We start from the raw sequence: 16,758 nt of genomic DNA, 5'->3' as shown, positions 1-16,758 counted from the left end.
TTCACTGCCCGCGGCCACTACGCAAATAGACACACCACTAAAAATAATCAACACTAAAGTCTTTGGGCTTTCTTACTTTTTTATATTAGTAAATGAGACTCTTCCATATTCATAATAAAACTCTAAGAGTCATTAAAGTGAAGTGAGCGGGCATCGTAAGGTAGGCAATACGTAATACTTGACGTCTACTTATTATTCACCTGTAATCCATGAAATGGCTTTTGGGTTTATGTAAATAAAACGTGCAGACAAACCCCGAGACAGATTATCGACTACTCTGTGTACTGCCAACATTATAAAACAACAATATGTCACGTGCACACGCATCTCTTTGGTGCTCCACTCCTACTGCAGAGCGACTTTACATCTTGTTAGATTTTACGTTTACGATTTATTCTTCAAAATTTAGGTTTCAATTTCAAACGTTTCAAAGAATATGGGCCGGCCTCACTTGTGTCATCTAGAGCTCAGACCATTCAGAAGTCCCTGTTTGATAAACTCTAAGCGTTTCTGTTATTAAACTCATTGCCGAACTAGTATTTCATAGTTGTAATGTTCTCCTTGTTCGGGCAAACATATAATACGGAAACACTGAGACTCCACTGCAGTCTGCATACGGTAAACCGTGGTTCAGGACCACGTTCTAGCTTGTGGAATAGATAAGATAGTAAACAAGATGAACCATGAGATGGAGCAACCATAACAATATACCACGTGAGGGAGGTTGTTAGTAATGTGGACTGATGACCCCACAGCAACCCACTATCTACCAGGACAGGTTGACGTTCGCGCGGTGTTCCGTGGAAACCATCATAATATATTCCTGGTGAATTTGGGCTAACCGACATGACCTCAGGCTCATTCTATCATCCTCGACTGGTGCCAGCGTAAACCGTTGGCGCAGGCGAATGTAATCTATTATCATCCCTAACAACAAACACGTACCACGTGACACGTGACACGTGACACGTGACACGTGCCGTGCCACGCACTACTACACATCGAGAGAAACATGTAAATAGCATTAGTATTATAGTTCGCAATAGATGCCAACCGAGATTTATAATAGTTAACCTTCTATTTTACAAATATACAATTCATAATATAGCACAAACTCTCAATAACCGCCTTACATGTGACGTGCGAGTGTGTACGTGACCCGAGCCTCCGCCCGCCGCCGACACGACTCACACCACACACGCGCCTCGTACCACTACTGCTAGAAATCATCTGTCAACAATATATCAATACTGAGGGACAGACGTTTAAATATACCTACTAAACTATACATACCTAGTACCTATATACAGTGGAAAAAACGCACCAGCCCTTGAGATGAATGTTGTGAAGTATAAAAAGTAGCTGCGGTTAACGGCCACAGGTATTTTTTATACCTACTTGGCTACATGTATTTTTTATAATTTAAAATATTTTTAAGTTCATCCTATCATTAAAATCAACTGTATTTGTATTTCACAATAAAGAAATTGAATATATGCAATGAGAAACAATCTCATATAATATTCTCCACGAGAATCGCGTCGGATAATGTTAATATTGTTAACTAGATGCATTATTTTATTCAACTACAATGTTATGCACCTTTTGGTCAGTGGGAACCGTTGTCTATATGCATGGGAACTGCACCACGATACATATTTTAATCTTCTTTGGTATATCTTTTCCTCTATATCTATAATACTTAAGTGACTCATTTCGTGGTGAGCCAACGCACGTTTTCCACCGTGTATGTCCTGACTCGATTTAACCGTTCGTCTCTAGATCAGAGCGGCGGCCGGGCTCGCCCCAGACACAAGTTGTCTTCACCTATACACTTTGCTTCTAGAAGAAAGTTGTAGTTTCATAAACGCTGGCTTTCCTATAATAAGGCTGAACGCTGAAGACCCTAAACCTGAACTGATATTTCGAAACTAGAAATGTTGCGCCTGGTTCCTTACGTGACACAGGCATCTACTAAAGATATTTTAAAATCTCTGCGGAGATAAAATGATTAACGATTTCTCCGGGATTTCGGGCGGAATTTATTTGTAGATTACAATATATACGTAACACAGATTATCGAGTACTTGGAGCACCAGCACACGGGGCAGACCAACACAGAGGTGTGCATCGGCCGACACCACGCACAGAGTGGGCAATTCTTTGGCTGTGCTCACACCGAGTACTGTTTGCTAAACGAAACATCATCCACAATTCGTACTATTTATTGCATCAAAGATATTTTCTGCAGGCATTCAGATTATGTTCTTACACCGAGCTGATCAATGCCACTCGACCACAATAATTATGTAAAGTGTAACAAGATCTCATAAAGCTAAAAAACCAAATAAGTACTCTGGTTAAAACTTCCATTTCAATCACCAACATAATCTAAGGATATAGCATTCAATACAAAATTAACAAAGAACGGTGAGTTAGCCTAAATAAACCTACGGACACGTGTGTATTTGGCTTACAGTAATGGACTTTCTGCATTTTCTTGAGTCCGGACACTTGTGTTGTGCGTGTGATGAACGAAGTTCTCACAACATAATGACGATAATTTGAAACAAAAACTTGACTCGGTTTCAGTAGCATCCGTCCGCTCACACGTGGAGAGCGACTGGTCGGCCGGCGGACGGACCGGACGCGACTTCAGACGGGCCGGATGGGACCGCAGCTGTCCGCCACATGGTTGCAGTCGATGATGCTGGAATGTGAGGGGGCGCTGGGTGACGGTCCATCTCGCTATTACGCCCAGATCTGTGGGAAAACGTATTATTTTAGATTTTCGTTGTTGTGGATACAGGGAGAGACAGCGAACTGGGGGGAGGGAGAGAGAGAGAGAGAGAGAGAGAGAGAGAGAGAGAGAGAGAGAGAGAGAGAGAGAGAGAGAGAGAGAGAGAGAGAGAGAGAGAGAGAGAGAGAGAGAGAGAGAGCACGCACCCACGTCCCGCGCACCGCGCACGCGTGGCGTCCCGGGCAGGCGGTGGCGGCGGTGGCGAGCGCGGCCCCGTCCCGCGCCAGCTGCACGCGCGCCACGCGGTGCTCGTGTCCGCACAGCACGCACACGGGGGGGAGGGAGACAGAGAGAGAGAGAGAGAGAGAGAGAGCACGCACCCGCAGCGTGGCGTCCCAGGAGGCGGTGGCGAGCGCGGCCCCCTCCCGCGCCAGCTGCACGCGCGCCACGCGGTGCTCGTGTCCGCACAGCACGCACACGGGGGGGAGTGAGACAGAGAGAGAGAGAGAGAGAGAGAGAGAGAGCACGCACCCGCAGCGCCGTGGCGTCCCCGCACAGGAGGCGGGAGAGACAGAGAGAGAGAGAGAGAGAGAGCACGCACCCGCAGCGTGGCGAGCGCGGCCCCGTCCCGCGCCAGCTGCACGCGCGCCACGCGGTGCTCGTGTCCGCACAGCACGCACACGGGGGGGAGGGAGACAGAGAGAGAGAGAGAGAGAGAGAGAGAGAGCACGCACCCGCAGCGTGGCGTCCCAGGAGGCGGTGGCGAGCGCGGCCCCGTCCCGCGCCAGCTGCACGCGCGCCACGCGGTGCTCGTGTCCGCACAGCACGCACACGGGGGGGAGGGAGACAGACACAGAGAGAGAGAGAGAGAGAGAGAGAGCACGCACCCGCAGGCGTGGCGTCCCGGCCCGGCGCCCCGTGGCGCGCGCCACGCGGCCCCGTCCCGCACCGGGGGGAGGGAGACAGAGAGAGAGAGAGAGAGAGAGAGAGAGAGAGAGAGCGCGCGCCCCAGAGACGCGGTGCGAGCGCGGCCCCGTCCGCGCACAGCGCGCACACGGGGGCTCGTGTCCGCAGACAGACACGGGGGGCAGCGCGAGAGAGAGAGAGAGAGAGAGCACGCACCCGCCGGCGCGTGGGAGTCCCGCCGAAGAGGCGGTGGCGCCACCGCGCAGCCCCCGTCCCCGCCAGCTGGAAACCCCACGCGCGCCACGCGTCGACAGCACGCACACGGGGGGAGGGAGACATAGAGAGAGAGAGAGAGAGAGAGAGAGCACGCACCCGCAGCGCCAGCTCCGCGCGTCCCACGGGGGGGAGGAGAGAGAGAGAGAGAGAGAGAGCGCGGCCCGTCCACCGCACGTCAGACGCGGTGCTCGTGTCCGCACAGCACGCACACGGGGGGCGCAGGTCCCGACAGAGAGAGAGAGAGAGAGAGAGAGAGAGAGGTCCAGCGCCATTACGTCCCGCGCCCTGGACTGCACCGCGCCACGCGGGGCGCGCAGTGTCCGCACAGCACGCACACGGGGGGAGGGAGACAGGAGAGAGAGAGAGAGAGAGAGCACGCACCCGCAGCGTGGCGTCCCAGGAGGCGGTGGCGAGCGCGGCCCCGTCCCGCGCCAGCTGCACGCGCGCCACGCGGTGCTCGTGTCCGCACAGCACGCACACGCGCGCGGCCCGCAGCGCGTCCCAGGCGCACGCCGTGTAGTCGCTGTAGCCGGCGAACAGCAGCCGCCCGCTCACCGACCACTCCACGGAGTTCACGCCGAAGATGATGCTCTCTTTTCGTGTACCGCGCCACCTGCCGCAGTATACTCATTCGTACATCCCACTATTGCGACGGAAACCTCATCTTCGAACGAATCATCGAAAGAACATTTATTATTATATTATATTATATTATATTCTATTATATATATACATATATAGACAGTAGACACCGACCTCGCGGTCCGCGCGCAAAAATCTTTGTCGAATAAGGCGGCATAATAAAAAAGTCGTCGGAGCCGGAGGCGAGCGAGTCGCCCGAGGGGTGGTACTTGACGCTGTTGACGTCGGAGAGGTGCGTGTCGAAGGCCTGCACGGCCTGGCCGGTGCGCAGGTCCCACACGTTTACACACGGAACGGTCGCAGCCGCCGGACACGAACGTGTCTCCCATGTCGGACGGCGCCAGGTCCAGCGCCATCACGTCGGCCGCGTGCGCCTGGAAGCTCTGCAGCAGCTGGCCCGACTCCACGTCCCAGAGCGCGCACGTGCCGTCGCCGCTGCCCGTCAGTATCTGCCGGTCCGTGTTGGGGAACATAGCACGACATGTAGGACGTGTGCGTGGCCACCGTGCGCTTGCGTGACGCCGGCTCCTCCTCGCCCAGCGGGAATCATTCAGTCACCTTGTTGTCCAATGAAAATGTTTTTCTCTGTGGAGCCACACCCGAACGCTAACACAATCAGGCTACACATATTTTTTTATTTTACGAAATCATTGACATTGAGACAAACAATGAACAGTAATATCTGTAAGTCTGAAATTTAAAACTAATATTATATTATATTGACTGCCTTCTTACCATCTGCTGCGACCATGTTCCCGGAGGCGCCTCCGCAATAGTCACGCCATCACCCAAGTGCTAGGCATAGCGATGGCAAGTGCTCTTTAGTAGCTGTGAACAGCATCCCAAACATTATAAATTGTATATAAACACCTTACCATCCTGTTATGCCGGAAATACAAAATGTCAATTACAATATTAAAGGATAGAATTTCATTGAAAAGTTACAATACTGTTACAAGAAATGTCTTATATCTTTATCTCTGTAGGAACAGGCCTGCATGAGACAAGTTAACAGAATATCATATACAAACTATATATTAGTTGATTAAACTATTACTTCACTTACATACAGCAGCATTACACATTGTTTTTATGTTATTTAAACTCTACTGGCCTCTTGACTTCAAATGCAAAATATTGATAATTAGTCAGTTATTTTCAGACAATACCACAAAAATCTTTGATTCTGATTTTATTATATAATAATAATAATAAAAAGGTCAATAGTTTAGCCAACGCAGCCATACCAGTGCTTAGTAGTTAGCTTAGTATGTGGCCTTATGTTCGGTCACACTATCTGGCAAGTAGCCTATTTCATTTTATTTGAAGTTATATTTTTAAAGTATTATGGATAAGGATAACAAATATAGATTATAATTGAACACCCTACACCTGTACAAGTCAGACAGTATTATTTTTTTAATTTTACATTACATAAATTTATTTATACAGTACAAACAGAAAAACTGGTTGACTGTGCAGTATCACAATATTACTATTGTATTAATTATGAATAAATGCTTTATTGAATAGATGTGATTACCTGTGAGGAGGAGACAATGTGTCGCTTGTCTGGTGACCAGTCCGAGCACAGCACCTTGGCCTGGTAAGATTGAGAACTCGCCGCAGCTTCAGGTTGGGGAAGTTTATGGAATTCCGCTATATCTTATATTACAATCTCCAACCGCTCTGCCACACATGACACTGGCACACAAAACACAACTACACAGTTACACAACAACTCCCTCCTACCACATGTAAGCTATGAGGATCATATCATATCATTTATAGACTTCTGTAACACTCACTAGTTCCTCTGACTGACAATAAGGTCAAATTAATGTAGAAACAGAACTCAAAACATGTATGTATCACAAATGACACACACATGTTTATATTGCCGCTCGGACTATTTAGAATCATTCAATGTTAAAATAGATTAAATTAAAATGAGCATCCCTAATGAGAATGTTTTTCTCAAAATAGCTAAATAATAATGTAATAATTAATATTTGTGCTATGTCAACTTGTTATAGAACAATAATACAATCCTGACACTATATTGACAATTAACTGCTTACATATTTTTTTATTATTTTATATGAAAGTAGAGCTCATTGCACCAGATCATTAGTTACATAGCATGTAACTGTACGACTATTAATAAAATCATTTCAATTATTTAATCTTACTGTATTTATATTATATTTATATTGCTACTAAGTACAGTAAGAGCTTTGTACTAATTAAAAGTAACATCGTTGAGCTTCTGCGTGTCCTCCTCCAATTTCTGTTTAAGCGCCTCCGCTTCACGCAACAGTGACTCTAACGTCTCCTCAGGGCTGGCAGCCACCGCTGTGTCCGCCAGCCATCCTGCATACAGCCTCGTAACACTCACTGTTCACTGCCAGTTCACTCCCATTTTACCACGGCATTGTAATTAAACAGAGACGCCAGTACATGTCTCCTCCTAGAGGTACTGTTATGCCGATTTTTAACGGCTCGATATTAATTTATTAAAGGATTAGAATTTATATTAAGTTTTGAACCTATAAAAAGAGTAAGAAAATATAAACCGTATAGAAATTATTGAATCGATATCACTATTACCAGAAATGTCAAATAAATATATATTTGACATTGACAACAAAGTCAACCGCAACATACCAATCTGTCAGTTATAACATCTGTTGTATGTATATACTTTTTTCTAATTTTTTGTAATTTTGTAATTAGCAAGTCAGTGCCTTTTTTTTATTTATGTGTTTGTTAGATGACTCTGTAGGGCTACGATAGACATATGTCTATTGTGCTCTCGCGCCCTAGACCTGTCAGGTACAAAATTTAAGGATATTCTTAGAAGCGAAGGTTTTTATCTCTTCAGGATAGAGTGTATCATTTCCAAAGGAGGTATTTCGTTCATGCATTAGTGAGCTACAACTACATAGGATATATAGTAGTATTTCCACTTTATTAATATTTTTTCCACAAATGTGTTATCCTGCTTTTAGCAAGAGTTTTTACGTTTTATCAAACAGTTCTCTTTACGAGACAGATATTTTCGTAAGATTTCATGCACTTTGGTTGCCTTTGGTAGCGCTCTTACAAAATATGTAGAATGGAATAGAAAATTATTTAATCAATAAACTTTATTTAGTATGATCTCAAACTACGCATAGAATATTAGTGTTCTGTGACGCAAGCTGACAGTCTGACAGTTCACTATAATTGTCTGATTTACTTTATCTGTGCTTATAACCAATATATACAAATCTAGTCTGTGTTGTAACCTATTCAAAATTGTATATTAATGTAATCGACTGTTTAATGTTTTTTTCTATTCAATTTAAATATTAATTATCAATTTACTTGGGCAGAATTAACGCTCAGTGAGACCTTAAAAACCCAAGTGTATTTTTTTTTATTACAGTAGTTGTGAATATTTATTTTTGTTAATTGTTAAAGTAACCGGCTTCGGCATTAACGGTTATTGTTTCTCGAAAAAGAAGAAAATTTCTATCAAATATGATCTAAATCTTTTCTTAATAGTAGAACCCTCTGTAATATATAATACAGTGACAAGTGGGCATCCATGGTTTATACTTTGTTAATTTTCTGTCTTATCCATTTTCTGTTTAATTAATAGTGATGTAAGTACCATGTATTCTGAATTATTATCATCGTTAATTTGTTTTACTTAAGTACTTGAAATATTTCTTATTGCAGGTCACAACCCCAAAAAGGTAACATACTACAACGGACAATAGACTTAAACTATATGAACAAGAAGTGTTCTAGCTCTTTGAGATGGAGCATTGTGAATGGGGCCGTCCTGTTATTGTTTGTATATGATCTGTGAGTCTATAGTTTCAGTACTATGTGGTTCAACTGCTTGTTGTTGTCATAAAATTAATTATCTATTTACAATTTGTTTTTCTGTATTTTAAAAACTCTAAAAATGTTTCAGTTAATATCGAACATTTGTTGTTGAGTAGGTGCCTAATTGTGTTATGACACCATATATACAGATTATTTCAACACTATCAAATCTATATAGATATTGTTGAATATCCAACCATCTATGTATGTAATTGTTTTACATAATCTGTATAAAATTACCCTGTGTAAAATTAAATAAAATAGGGAAATTATCTGGTGATAATCAGGCAATGTAGTCCCCCTGTGCTGACAGGTATTAATAATACATATGTGTGTGTGTGTGTGTCTGTCTGTCTGTACTAACACACATGTGATATGTATGTACTCCGTTATTAAACAGAATTAAACAATTCATTCAGCATTGGTATTAGCCCAGTATAGTAGGAGTAGTAGTAGCCTAATATCAATAGTTCAGTATGCATCCACTTCTTGTCATTGCTCCATCTTGTTTCACCCAAAAGTTTTAGATATTTATAAAATATTGCTTTTTTGGGTTGATCTTTTCAGACTTAACACATTATGTGTGGGGCAGGTATTTGTACCCATAGTAATAAATATATATATTATATGTATTATTAATAAATATACAATATATATGTATTATATATTTTTCCTTTGTGTCACTTAAAATTACTTATTTTAAACAGGTACTAATACCTTCCCCGCTTTTAAATGGCAATGTGCGGAACAAGTTCTAGTATCTGCCCCACTCAAATGTGTTAAGTCTTCCTTTGTTAGTCCTAATCAACTAATACAATGATGCATGACTTTTAGTTAAGTTGGTTGTGAATTTTGTCAGATCTAGCAAATGTGAGGGCTACACGTCGGTGTTACACTATGTGGAGGTGGTGGTGGCGGGCGTGGCGGGGGCCAACCTGGTGCAGCACCTGCTGCGGCTGCTGCTGCGGCCGCGCCTGCCTCTCGAGCTCACGCCGCGACAGCACGCCCTGCTGGGCATCTCACGACAACATCTCGGTGCGCTCTCATTACATCGACCAGTCTATTGAAAGTACATAGAACAAACCCATCCATGTGCACTCCCTACTACTGTGTTCCTTTTAATATTGTTAGTAATAGTATTTGAGTATATTTCTAAAAAAATGCTGGTTGTAAATTTTTATTTATACCACATAGGTAGCAAACAATGATCAAATGGCAAATGGATATGGACACTTGAAATAACATGATGAACATCTGAGGCATATTTACATGGAAAAATATATACACATCATTGTAGGCTTTTCATATTTATATTGTGAAAACTTAAACTTGAGTTATTTTCAAAATATCCATGATTAAATAAAGTTCAAAGTTTTTATATAGATTTTTTTAAACTTTACAATATTGATTCAAGGCCAATAAAGAAATTCCTTTTTGAATTTATAACAATAACAACAGCATTTTAAGATTCTTGAAAGAAAATAATAGGGTATAAAATGTAACTCTGTAGAACGTATATGACGAAATAGGAAGGAATCAGGAATGTATAGACTCGATAAAAACATCGCTTTAAAAATACTTATCCCCGACGGAAAACTTTGAAAAAGGGGAGCACAATAGACCTACGTAGGTCGCAATGCTACAGGCTTCGAGCACCTGACAGTAGCCCAACTTTTATTTTGTGTGTGACGAGCGGAGGTGACCGTGGGTACAGATTCGTCGGTGCGGACCGTGACCGCGGAGTCCACGTTCATAGAACGGAGCGTGGAGTCGAGCGCGGAGGAGGAAGCGCTGTCGCTGTCGCTGTCGCCGCGCGGCTGGCGCCCCGCCTCCGCCCCCGCGTCCTCGCCGCACTCGCCGCAGTCGTACTCGCCGCACTCGCCGCACTCGTCGTACTCGCCGCACTCGCCGCACTCGCCGGCGACCGCGCGGCCCGAGCGGGACGAGTTCATCGCCGACCCGGCGGCCCTGGCGGCGTACGTGCGGCGGCACGAGGCCCGCGGCCGGTTCCTGGCGGCGCCGGCGGCCGCGGGGGGTCGGCCCGCGCCCGCGCCGCACTACCACCTCGCCGCGCTCGACGCAGGTCGGTGGACAACGCTCGACCGGTCACCACTATTTATATCGTTACTTATAAAAGGGACAGTAACGAGATCTATCATATCATTTCAACTCTTTTCATTTTAACTTGTTCTACATATATAAGTTACTGGAATGACGATACCTAGTGGTCGTTTGTCACCTATGTATATATATGAATATCATGTTATCACGAGACGCACGTTGTATACGTCGCCATTCAGGTGGAGACGTGCCTCCGAACACTAGTTACTTTCTCGTACGTCATACTTTAACCGAAAATTTTTGTTTGTTCCGACTAATCTCTGAAATGGATGGACCTGTCAAAATAATGACAGGATTTCCACTCGCAGATAGTCAATGTTATAAGAAGCAATTTAGGCAATTTACAAGTTTACTTATTTTAATATTATTAATATTTCTATTTAATGACTATTTGACAGAAGCCATGGATGATGGACACCAAGTAGACGTTATTTATACAGATTATAGTAAAGCATTCGATCGCATTGATCATTGTTTGCTTTTATCTAAGCTTCAGTATGTAGGAATTAGGGGCGATCTTCTTAGATGGTTCTCGTCATATATTGATAATCGTTCTCAAGCTGTTGTAGTCAATAATTATGTTTCAAGCTGGGTATTCTATGTTCACAGCGGCATTCCTCAGGGTTCATTATTGGGTCCTTTATTATTTATTATTTTCGTCAATGACATCAGTAAATGCTTTCATTTCTCTAATTTTTTCCTGTGTTTTGCTGATGACATGAAAATTTTTTTTAAAATATCAAATCTATCTGATAATGCAGCTATTCAGTCTGTGTGCTTACATAGACTAGACAACTACTGCGTCACTAACAAGTTAGATTTGAACCCTTCCGCGCAGTGTTTTTCGCGTTACATTTACACGCAACACACACACACACACACACACATACACACACACACACACACACACACACACACACACACACACACACACACACACACACACACACACACACACACACACACACACACACACACACGCACACATTACACACACACACACACACACACACACACACACACACACACACACACACACACACACACACACACACACACACACACACACACACACACACACACACACACACACACACACACACACACACACACACACACACACGCGCCCGCGCTGTGTCGCGGGGGAGCTCCCGCCCACGCGGCGCCGCCTGCTGCGGACAGGTACACACACACACACACACACACACACACACACACACACACACACACACACACACACACACACACACACACACACACACACACACAACACAAAACACGCACACACACACGCACGCAGATTTACACACACTCTATTTCTATACCTTCTGTATCATCTAACTATAGGCAAACACAGTTATATGTGGCGAGCAAGTAATAACTTCAATAGGTTAAGTAGGGTGTTAGATGTGTGATTTGTTTTCCGATGGAATATCTTTAGCGAGGGCGAGCGTGATGAGCAGGCAATTCTTTGAGTTATAGGTATTGAATTCTACTATGTTACTTATATGCATTTCCATTATTCAAAAATGTTTGTTTGTTAATTTCAGCATATGTTTTAATTTAGTGGATTGTTATTGTTTGATATATGATTTTATGAGTATTTATAACACAAACACGCCTCTCGTGTTAGCACTGTAATTTTTTTTTTATATTACGTTTCTATCCGTGGAAACCTATAAGTGGCCGTTATCATTTAATTATGTTTATAACTATGTTTGTAAATAGCCTTGGTTTTCCGAAAATAAATAAATAAATAAATAAATAAATATTTAGTTGAAAATTGCACATCGGCGTTGCAGAGGGCGGGCCGCCGGAGGAGGGTGCGGGCGGCGGTGCGGGGGCCGGGGGCGGGGGCGGGGGCGCGGGGTCTCCGCCCTCGCCGCAGCTGTGGCGCCGCCTGCAGCTCACCCGCGCAAACTCACGCAGTTCAACCTCAACCTGCGGCTGGTGCGTACGGACATTACGACAGACCACCGGACACAATATTCCTAACAATTCTTTGTCGTTAAACATTATCATATCACCGTTTGAAAAATTCCAAATAAATAATATTTGTAACACATTTTTTATATGTCAGTTCAAGTCTTTCAATCGGTTGTCACACACAGTACAAACACAGAGAGACATCGTCGTTTTATTTAAATTTTAATATAGAATTCCACTACACCGAAACTAACTGAAAAGCAGCCTAAATACGTAACCTACAGTGTATGGAACTGAAAAAAAAATTTAATGTTAACCACCCTGGGCTACAGGCCGTATTTAGAAATTAATGTTCACGTACTGTCCGGCCCTGTCGGCTGTCTTTTCTTTTAAAAGCCAGTTTATTATAATAATAATAACCTTTGACAATGCAGCATGTAAGAGGTCCCGGTGTGTGTACCGGGCGCGTGTGCATATAGTGTGATGTGGTGTGGTGTTGTGCAGTGGATCCACGTGACCATCCTGGAGCGGCTCGTGCGGGAGATGCGCGCCGCCGACGACGCGCTCGCCGCGCACGGACTCGACGCGCGCCTCGGACAGGTACACGCACACACGACGCGCGCCTCGGACAGGTACACGCACACACGACGCGCGCCTCGGACAGGTACACGCACACACGACGCGCGCCTCGGACAGGTACACGCACACACGACGCGCGCCTCGGACAGGTACACGCACACACGACGCGCGCCTCGGACAGGTACACGCACACACGACGCGCGCCTCGGACAGGTACACGCACACACGACGCGCGCCTCGGACAGGTACACGCACACACGACGCGCGCCTCGGACAGGTACACGCACACACGACGCGCGCCTCGGACAGGTACACGCATACACGACGCGCGCCTCGGACAGGTACACGCACACACGACGCGCGCCTCGGACAGGTACACGCACACACGACGCGCGCCTCGGACAGGTACACGCACACACCCACACACGCACACACACACGCACACACACACACACACGCACACACGCACACACACACACACACACACGACGCGCGCCTCGGACAGGTACACGCACGCACACACGACACGCGCCACGGACAGGTACACGCACACGCACACACACACGCACACGCACATGCACACGCACACGCACACGCACACGCACACACGACGCGCGCCTCGGACAGGTACACGCACACACACACGCGCACACACACGCACGCGTACTCATACCCACACTCGTACTCATTTTATATCTCGTAGTTAATGATGACACTTGGTGGCAGTAGCTACTTTTACACACGTTTTTTCGAGGGCGTACTAGAGTGCGTCCGAACGGAGCAAAGTCTGTATGTATATGCATACTCTAGGCGAGAATACACATTCACGCGGCAATTGTGGTGGAGACGTGTGTGACAAAAAAAACGTGCAGGTGGGCGTGGACTGTGAAATTAAACAATCAATAATTAAACAAAACCTGGCGGGCGAGCGAGTGCGGGCTCTGCTGCCGTACCTGGAGCCCTGCGCCGACCAGGCCTACATCGTGCGCCGCTACCACGGTCAGATGCTCTCTACTATTGTGCTACTATAAACCTACTTCCAAATAAAGTCGGTGGCTATTGCAGTGGTAACTGATAACCGCGGTGGTTCGATTCCTCGCACGGATAAGGTCAAAATATTTGTAATCATAAGTTTGATTTTATTTGTATCAATGTGAGTGTTTTATATATGTATATTACTGACAATAATGGAATGGTGCACCCGCCTATGATAATGGTTTTCGCTAGCCGAGCATGATGAGCCGAAAGATGATCAGATGAATTTGAGGTTAAGTGTCAGATGGTTCAAGGTGATGAGGTCGAAATGCATTAATAAAACAAAATGTAATCGTTAATTAATATTTACCATATGGATTATATAGTTTTAAAATTGGGCGATATTCTGTCGAAACACTGAAACACAATAGGCTCGTGTACAATATCAAATTAAGAAGCGAATATCGTTGTAATTTTCTAACGTTCCCGAGACGGAACGTGCACCTCTCTCTCGACTCGTGCCGCCCCGTGACCGTGCGTGCGTCCGCAGAGCTGGCGCGCGGCGGCTGCCTCAGCGCGCCTACAAGTGGAACGGCGGCGGCGCGGACTGCGGACAGCCGCGCCGCCCCGGCGCCGCCGACGCCGAGCTGGTGCTGCACCTGGTGGCCACCTACCTCGACGGACAGCTGGCCGCCGCCGCGGGGCCGCCCGCGCGCGCCATCACCGCCGCGCGTGTCGGACGCGCGCGCCCCCCGGGGGTGCGGGCGCGGCGCGGGGGGCGGATGCGGGGGCCGTGGTCGGCACGAGCGCGTCGCGCGCCGCCCGCCGCACTGCGCGAGGATGGTGAGCGCGGATCGAGTCGGCGCTGGAGGTGGGCGCGGGCGCCGCAACGACCTGCTGCACGCGCTGCTGGTGCTGGTCCTCCGTGCTGGCGCGCCGCCGCCCGCCCGCGGTGCGCCGCCTGCAGCTCGGGCCCGCCGGCCTCACCGCGCTGTGGGTCATCGGCCGGTGTCGGGCCCTCCCGCACCCGCTGCGGGCCATCGGCCGGTCGAGGGCCCACCCGCGAACCGCTGCGGGCCATCGGCCGGTGAGGGGCCCACCCGCACCCGCTGCGGGCCATCGGCCGGTGAGGGGCCACACCCGCACCCGCTGCGGGCCATCGGCCGGTGAGTCCGTTTCCCCCGCGAATCCCTTGCTGCGGGCCATCGGCACTTCAGATTTGTGATGGGCCCACCCGCACCCGCTGCATTATTGTCTTTTATCGGCCGATTGTTGTAGGGGCCCACCCGCACCCGCTGCGGGCCATCGGCCGGATATAGGGGCCCACCTTTTCGCACCCTTCTGCGGGCCAATCGGCATAAACTATTTCAATGCACTAAAGCTTGACAACTCAGACAATGATTTAGGGTGATCGGCATTCAAGTAATAATAGGCCAAGAACAATGTCTGCCCCACCGCTAAATGCATACACTAATTATATTTTTTATGAAGAAATGGCGAAATTTAATTAGTAAATATATTATTTTACTAGTATCTTGTTGTTTATTTTCAACCCAACATCCCTATTTATGTAATTTTTTGTTTAATAGGCGAAGAAAAATAAAATAGTTTTTCCTTTAATACTTTACTATCGACTACTAATAAAGTCACAGTACAACTTACATATACTAATAGTATACAGAGAACCAACCTACCAAGAAAACCAATAGTATAATTCGTTAATTTGTACAGAGCAATCTCCGGACCTGTTAAGTTGAGTTGTAAATTTGTTTTAATATTAGATTAACCATTTATCGGGGTAAGTCACAGACACCATGACGAGGAGTTTCGGTAAATAAAATCGACGGTTGAATGCTACTTTAACTACTTCGGTGATACATAACATCCATATATATGCAGGTAGTAAAAATTATGTGATGAAATTTGCATTGTTAGTTTTATTAAAAAATAAGAGTAATAAATTATTTAATATGTATAACTGTATGACAGGTGGCAATAACAATATGATACAAACTTATATGGATAACTATAATATTAAAGGTTTCAAAAGAATAATATCACCACCAAATAGTTCACAAACTTGTAGTCGTTATATCCATATATACAGTGAAGTGACTGTGGCAACAGCAATATATGCTTATTCACTAATTAATAATTTTCTTAATAATTTACCTTATGGATTATATAATAGGTAATTTAAAATTATTATTAGGGGCGTCATCGTCGGAAACTGAAACACAATAATATATGTTTGCAACTTTTAATAACAGATATATAAACGTGTATGTAGAGATAGCTGCAGCTGTCCTACACAGGGACTCGTAAAAGCGGAGCAGTTCGTCAGCAGTCGGCCACGTGAGGTCTGTCGATTCTCTGCAATGATCAAGATAAACGCCTGCAGCGCGCGCACACTTCGTTGAAGCGCTGCAGCGGCGGCGCTTGAAAAAGTCCGCGGTCTACAGGACGTTGACCGAGACGAAATGCTCTTCGGAGCGCGCGCCTGCAGCTTCAAAGGCAGCCGGACTACAGATTAAAAAATCAGCGTTAAAACCCGCCGACAGCCGCGCCGCCTCCGCCGCGCGCGCGCCGCCGTTATCCATCGAACAGCCGCAGGGGGGGCAAGAAGGGAGTGCCGCCCGCCTCCTCGCTTCTCCGCGAGACCGCGACCGTCATTAATTGAGGTACATGCTGGCCAGCACGCGCGCAGCGCCCGT

General features: G+C 46.2%; 2 pseudogenes; one reads left to right on the top strand and one right to left on the bottom strand.

The window, feature by feature from the left end:
* Positions 1–4,097: 4,097 nt before the first annotated feature.
* On the bottom strand, positions 4,098–7,205 carry LOC131842367 (guanine nucleotide-binding protein subunit beta-5-like; annotated as a pseudogene).
* A 642-nt stretch (positions 7,206–7,847) lies between these two features.
* LOC131842358 (transmembrane protein 209-like) lies at positions 7,848–16,720 on the top strand (annotated as a pseudogene).
* Positions 16,721–16,758: the final 38 nt, after the last annotated feature.

This window comes from Achroia grisella, unplaced genomic scaffold (assembly GCF_030625045.1).
Source record: "Achroia grisella isolate CSIRO2021 unplaced genomic scaffold, CSIRO_AGI_Agris_v1 utg1080, whole genome shotgun sequence".
Taxonomy (NCBI): Eukaryota; Metazoa; Arthropoda; class Insecta; order Lepidoptera; family Pyralidae; genus Achroia; species Achroia grisella.
Note: the sequence above shows the minus strand (reverse complement) of the source record. Positions and strands in the feature narration are given on the sequence as shown.